The following is a 7,775-nucleotide window of genomic DNA, read 5'->3' as shown; positions in this document are numbered from 1 at the left end:
ACGAGAGCCCGGCTCTGTCCCTCAGGCCACAATAGGAACCAGTGGTTTCCTGGTGATTCTTATGACAGTCTCCATTGTCCACTAGGAATGAAGCTAATGGCGTGTTTCACACTTTTTGTCTGAGTGAACGAAATAATGTCAGTACTGGTGCCTTCCCTGACTTCATCTTCAGGATAATTTGAAGAGAGGAAAGGAGCATACTATTATTTTCTCCATCTTTACCTCCGAGGCTGAGAGAATGTAAACCACTTGCTTAAGGCCTTCTGGTGTGGCGCAGTGGGCTAATGTGTCAGACTGTAAAGTCAGTTTGAACTGCAAGGTCAGTGGTTCAAGCTCACCACCTGCTCCTTGGAAACCCTATACAGGGTCGCTATGGGTTGGAATCGACTTGACAGCACTTAACAACTTAACAACAAGGACTTACAACTTGTAAGTTACTTCACTGGGATTTTGGACCCCTGCAGCCAGATGACAAAGCCTGGTGGGGTAGCTTAGTGGGCTTTGGAGTTGGATGGACAATGAAGTCAGCTAGAGTCAGTTCTTCTTGCAGGTTGTAGTGAAAAGCACAGACGCCGGAGACAGACTGTTTGGTTGCTCCATCACTAACTAGCTGGGTCACTCTTGGAACCTCTTTGTCCTCATCTCTACTGATGACTTACTTCCTAGAATTAAATGAGTCGATAGATCCAAAGAGCTTGGAGCAGAGCTTGGCCCCAGAGTGAAAGCTCTTTAAATGTTGCTTATTCTTATGTCTGTTGTCTGTAAAATCAGCACTGTAATCAGAACCAGGTTAAGACCTCTTTCAGACCTCAAAACACCAATGAGAGACGCCATTTTCCGCCGCTACTCCATGTCATTCCATAATGAAACAATATGACTCATAAAACACAAAATTCACTTATGTGCTGAGACTCTAAAAGTTTCTCTTTCTAGGTCCCTGTGGTACAGTTAGGATAGGTCACCACAGAGACACAGTTCACATTTTCTCAGTGCCTGCGCTTTGATCAAGGAACCCTGGTGGTGCAGTGGTTAAGCAGCTAGCTTCTAACTGAAAGGTCAGAGGTTTGAATCCACCAATGGCTCCCTGAGAGAGAGACGTGAAGATTGAAGCCTCGGAAGTCCTTGGTAGCTGTTCTGCTCTGTCCTGTCCGGTCACTGTAAGTTGGGTTTTTATGCTTTGATCAAGGAGCCCGATGGCAAAGTGGTTAAATGCTTGGCTGCTAACCGAAAGGTCGGTTGTTTAAATGTACCAGCTGCTCTACAGGAGAAAGATGCGGCAGTCTGCTTCCGTAAAGGTTGTTGTTGTTATCAGGTGCCATCGAGTCGGAACCGACTCATAGCGACCCCATGCACAGCAGAACGAAACAATGTCCAATCCTGGGCCAACCTCACCACCGCTGCCACACTTGAGTCCATCAATGATGCCACCTGGCTGATCCATCTCGTTAGGGGTCTTCCTCTTTTTCTCTGACCCTCCACCTTACCCAGCATGACATCCTTCTCCAGCGACTATTCTCTCCAGACAATGTGTCCAAAGTATTAGAGATGAAGCTTAGCCATCTTGGCCTCCAAGGAGCACTCTGTCTGCACTTCTTCCAACACAGATCTATTGGTTCTTTTGGCAGTCCATGGCACTTTCAGTATTCTCCTCCAATACCACAACTCAAAGGCATCAATTCTTCTACGGTCTTCCTTATTCACTGTCCAGCTTTCGCATCCATATGAGGCTATTGAAAATACCATGGCTTGGGGTAGGCACACCTTGGAAACCCTCTGGGGCTGTTCTACTCTGTCCTGTCGGGTGTCTGTGAGCCAGAATGAACCCAGTGACAGTGGCCTTTTAGATTTTTTGTTGTTTTGATGCTTTGATCTAGGAGCTGCTTGCTGAAAATCTGGCAAATTGAACCTACCCAGTTTCTCCACAGGAGAAAGACCTGGTAATCTAATTCCATGAAAATTCCAGAATGTCCAAACCAAATCCCCAAATGTATTGTCATTAAGTTGATTAACCCCATAGGACAGACTGCCACCTCTTTCTCCTGCAGAGCAGCTGGTGGGTTTGAACTGCCGACCTTTCACTTAGTAGTCAAACATTTAACCACTGCACCACCAGAGCTCCCTTCATAAACATTGTTGTTGTTGTTGCTAAGTGCCAACAAATCGGTTCTGACTCATAGCAACCCTGCATAGGGTTTCCAAGGAGCAGCTGGTGAGTTTGAACCATCAACCTTGTAGTTCAAACCAACCTTAAGGTCCAGTGCTTTATCCCACAATGCCACACAGCCTGGAAAACTCTATGGTACAGTTCTATTCTGTCACACAGAGTCGCAGTGAGTAGGATTCAGCTCAACACCACCTAACAGCAACAAGCTTTGATCAGATCTAACTTTGTGTACTTGGCCTGTTGGGAAACACAGGATGGATAATTACATCTCCCAGGGTGGTTGGAGAATTAAAGGAGATAAGGTAAAAGTGATCAGGAAAATTGCCTGGCAGGTAATAAAATAGGGCCTCAGGACAAGAGAGCTATGATTAGAATTCTGGAAGGGGTTTTCTAACTCTAGAAGCTGAGATGCCTTGAGCTGTTCTTATTCTCTGTGGCTCAGAGTCACGTCTGCCCCAGCAACCTCCATGACCGTAACTGGCAGAAGGAAAGAACAGATGTCAGGTACGTAAGTCAGAATCCTGTTGTCTTTGTGAGGACTTACATGTCTCTTGCCTGGCTGTGTTAGGACTCTTTGTTTATTTTGCTCCAAAGCATGATGCTTGTATTATTGCAGTTAGGTTTCAATTTGAGATCTTGCATTGCCTAATAAAGCTCCACACTTAGTCAGGTGTCTTTCTTCCTTTCAGGAGGCAGATTTGTTCACTGGTCTGGCAGTCCATGGTACTTTCAATCTTCTTTGCCAACACCAGAATTCAAATGCATTGATGTTACTACAATCTTCCTTACTCGTTGTCCAGTTTTTGCACGTAAATGAAGTGATTGAAGTAAATCAAGTGTGCCTTAGCCCTCAAAGTGACGTCTTTGCTCTTTAACACTTTCAAAAGAGGTTTATGCAGCAGATTTTCCCAATGCAATACTTTGTTTGATTTAACTAGGAGTGGCTTTTCTCTGTATTTATCCTGTGCAGGCTTCATAGAACTTCTTAATTACTTGGTTTGATTGTTTGTTTTAATCAGTCTTGTGAAGTCTTTTGCCAGTTTCTCCTTAAATATTTTCTTCGGATTTGCTCTCACTTACCTCTCCTTCTAGCCTCCTATTACAAGTATCGTAGATTTTTCACTATATCCAAGTGCGTCTTTTTACTATTTTAACAATTTTTCAACCTTGTTCCTGAAATTTGCTTACTAACTTACTTTCCTGCTTGTTAATTCTTTCTCTCTTATCCCTGTTGTTCAATCCATGTTTGCATTCTAAATTCCAATTGTATTTTTCAGTTCTAGAATTTTCATTTGATTTTTTCTCCCAAAGATTCTGGTTTTATAGTTCAAGTGGGCATCCTAGAGTTCATGGGGAAATTTTTCTATTTTCCATTATAAATGTATTTTCTCAAACATGGTATCACAGTTGTTCGGGAGTTCATTTTCATGACTCTAGTCTTTGGACCTCACGTGCGTGTGTTTGGTTTTATGTTGGTTTTGATCATTTAGCCTCGTCTTTTTATACGTTTGCTAATTTTTTATTAAATGCTAAACATTGGCTATGAAAAATTGTGGAGATTCTGGAAGATAACCTTCCTGAGAAGACAAGTTATTTCCTGATTGTCGGTGATGTGTTGTTGTTAAGTGCCAACAAGTCAGTTCTAACTCTTACTGAGGTAGGGTTTCTGAGGAATGGCTGGTGAGTTTTGAACCACCAACCTTATGTTCAAACTGACCCTTTGGTCCATGTTTATCCTATAGCACCATACCAGAACTCCTTTGCAGGTGATATACAAGAGGCAAATCACTTTCCTCTAATAAGGAATTATAAGGATTGAAAACAGGATCTGTTTGGATTGGCCTCACTCCAAAGGAGTAACCAACCCTTCAGGGGTCTCAAAAAAAAAAAATGCCTGGGCAATTGTTCATGATTCATCACCCTGGATGACCTTTGAACTCCAGTTTTTGCCTGTAGCACTGTAGGATAAGCACTGGACTGGTAATCTCATGGTCAGAAGTCCAAAACCATCAGCTGCCCCTTGGAAACCCTATACACAGTCCCTATGAGTTGAAACCTACTGGACAGCATTTAACAACAGCAACAATATTGGGAGGAGCCGTGGTGTGGCACAGAAAGATAAGCACAGGACTGATAACCCACTCACCGGCACTTACTTAACAACAAGTATTGAGAAACTGACAAACATTCTGCTTAGTTTCTGGCTTCTTAGCAACTCATTTTTGCTAGGTTTCTCTGTCTCTCAACACACCCAGCCTAGGTATTGGCAAATGCCACAAAGGTAAGAACTCAAAAATATCAAGCACACTTCTTTGCAAGTCTCATCTTTCTAGGACTTTCTTCTTGTGTCCTCCTCGGTCCAATGAGACTGGAAAACTAGCCTGCCACCTTTCCTACTTCAGTTATAAGTTGGCCGATGTCTTGAGAAGAAAAGTGATGGCAATGATCAGTGTTAGCTCAGCTCATTTCTCATCCCAACGGGACCTTAGACACTGCAGCATGAGCACTGGTCCGCAAGGTCGGTGGTTCAAACTCACCACCCGCTTCTTGGAGACCCTATATAGGGTCGTTATGAGTCAGAACTGACTCGACGGCACTTAACAACAACAACAATGGGAACTTAGCTACACAAGTCCTAGTTGCCCTGGTTATCTTCCAATTTCTTTAAACAATCTTTCCGATTTTTGTTTTTGATTGTAGTCATAAAACTAAACGAATACAAGTTATTCCTAGGTTGGAAATCAGTTCAATAGATATCGGGTTGGACAGCTTAGCAGATATTGGAGAAAGTGACTTACTTTCATTTTCTTCAATATTGGAGAAAATACAATGATAAACAATAAAAAGGCAGACTCAAGATGAATTCAAGATTTAAGAGTACAAGATAAAATTCTAAGTGAATAACTTTGTATGTAGAGGAATTTTTAATAACCCAGGGTCAGGGAAATAACTTTTATAACTAAAAATAAGAAATTATTGGGCAAAAATGTAAGGTGCTTTTTTTTTTTTTGTCATGGCTTCTCTACAAAGGACACCAAAAAAGACAAAAAAAATGATTAAGAGAAGAAATGTACAGCATCCAAAATTTAAAAATGGACTAATACCTAAACTTTACAGGCATTGCAGCAAATCAACCAAAAAAAGAAATAGAAAAATGAGTGGGGAAATGAATGGAAAGTTCCCAGAAAGTCATATGACCCACCATTGCACAAATCAGTACTCACACTCACTAGTAATCATGGTTGTGTCTCGTGGAGTCAGTTCCCACTCATAGCCACCCTGTATAGGGTTTCCAAGGCTGTAAATCAGAAAGCCTTGTCTTGCTCTTGTGGAGTGGGCTGGTAGATTTGAACTGCTGACCTTGTGGTTAGCAGTCCAACTCATAAACCACTATGCTACCAAACCTTAGTAATCAGAGAAATGCAAATTTTAATGATCATGCATTACCACTTTCATCAGTTTGACAAAAACTTAGAAAACTGGGCAATTCAGAGCATTAGCAGGAATGTATGAAACTAGAAGCCCTTTGCACTTCTGGTAGAAATCTATTTAGTACAGAAGTTATGAAGAATATATTAATACACCACACATATATACAGGAAGGAGCTTCAAAAAATTTCTAGAAACTGACTAGCAATCATGGTTGTGTATCATAGAGTCGGTTCTAACTCATAGTGACCCTGTATAGGGTTTCCAAGGCTGTAAGTCTTTATGGGAGCAGAAAGCTTCATCTGTCTCTCATGAAGAGAGTTGTAGATTCGAACTACTGACCTTGTGGTTAGCAACCCAGCTCGTAATCCACTAAGCTACCAGCACTCCTTATAGACAGAGTAGTAGGTAACTCCCCCTATAGGGTTTCCAAGGTCACTATAGGTTCAGTGTGAGTAAGAGTCGATTCATCAGCAATGGGTTTGATAACACAATGATTAAGTGCACAGCTGTCAACCTAAAGGTTTGGAGGTTCAAAACCACTAGTAGCTCCAGGAAAGAAAAGGCCTGGTGAACTGCTGATAATGATTACAGCCTGGAAATCCCATGAGGCATTCCTACCCCGTCATACAGGGTTGCTATGTGCTAACTCTACAGCACCCAACAACCACAGTGTACAATGTTGATCTGTGTGTTTTGAACTTCATGGAAGTGTCGTCTTACTGTGGAAACTTTCCTGTCTCTTTGTTTAGTAGTCTGGAGATCTTCTGCTGTGCCATGCACACTCCGGTCTGGGCATTTTCACTGCTGTATTATGTGCCGCTATAAGAACACACTTCCTCTTCATCCCTACAGTGGTAGACGGGCACTTAAGACTGCTTCTGACTAAGTCCTTTCTGTACCTGCCACATCTCACTTAGTCTTCACCTTGTCTTTGTCTCACTGGTTTTCAGAAATGAACCACCTGTTTTTTTCTTAGTCTGGAAGTTCCGCTGCAACTGGGCAGTGCTTTATTCTGTTGTGCATGCGGTCATTATAAGTCAGAGCTGACACAAGGGCACCTAACAGCAACAACATGACCTTGTGAGATGATGAACATGATCATCTCCATTTTTCAAAGGAGAATACTTTGACTCACAGCATATTGCCCACTTGCTGTGGGTGGTTGAGTAAGTAACATTAGGATTTGAATCCACATCCTTTTCATGAAAGAATCTGAGTTTATAACATTCTGGTAGTGTAGTGGTTACGAATCGGGCTGCAAACCACAAGGTCAGCAGTTCGAAACTACCAGCTGTTCCTCGGGAGAAAGATGAGGCTTCCTGCTCCCATAAAGATTTACAGCCTCGGAAACCCTGTACGGGGTCGCTATGAGTCGGAACCGACTCCATGGTACTTAACAACAACAACAACAATGACTGCTGGTGCGGCACTGTAGGTAGGCACTGCACTGTGAACCACAAAGTCAGCAGTTCAATCCCACTAGCTGCTTCTCAGAAACCCTATACAGGGTCTCTATGAGTTGGAACCGACTCAACCTTAACAACAACAATGCTGATCCTTCTAGGATGACCTCTTAAGACTGACATGTGCTCAGTCAACTGAGCCTTTTTGCTGAGAGAATTTGAATCGCTGTTAAATGGTCTTTTAGTCCTTTGAAAATGGCTGCAACACATACCATGTTTTACAGATTAGCCTAACCACTAAAAGTTAGCCTGTTGTCAAGTCCATTCCAACTCATAGAAATTCTGTAGGCCAGAGTTAACACTGCCCCCATAGGGTTTCTAAGGTTGTAAATCTTTAAGGAAGCAGAGTGCCACATCTTTGTCCAGTGGAATGGGAGCGAGTGACTGGTGGATTGAAACCAGCAGCCTTACTCCACTGTACCACAGTGGGAAGACATTCAGGGAGAGTCACTGCTACCGTGATTGGCCATGACCCCAGAAGACTCCTCCTTATTCTGCCCTGTAACCCTGTCTTGTTACTGTTACTGTTATTGCATTGTATTGTGATGCTATTGTTACAATGTTACTGAGCATTGCTGAGCCTTATTTTTTGCTTTGTGTGAGGGCCACTGGGGTGGTAGTAAAGTCTTCGTTCCTAAGGAAACTTGTCAAACATTCCAATCCTTTGTTGACCCTTCTCAGTCCCTAGACATAACACTGCCATGTCCAAGTTTTCT

Source organism: Chrysochloris asiatica, unplaced genomic scaffold (genome assembly GCF_000296735.1).
Source record: "Chrysochloris asiatica unplaced genomic scaffold, ChrAsi1.0 scaffold00023, whole genome shotgun sequence".
NCBI classification, from domain to species: Eukaryota; Metazoa; Chordata; class Mammalia; order Afrosoricida; family Chrysochloridae; genus Chrysochloris; species Chrysochloris asiatica.
This window is presented reverse-complemented; position numbering follows the sequence as displayed.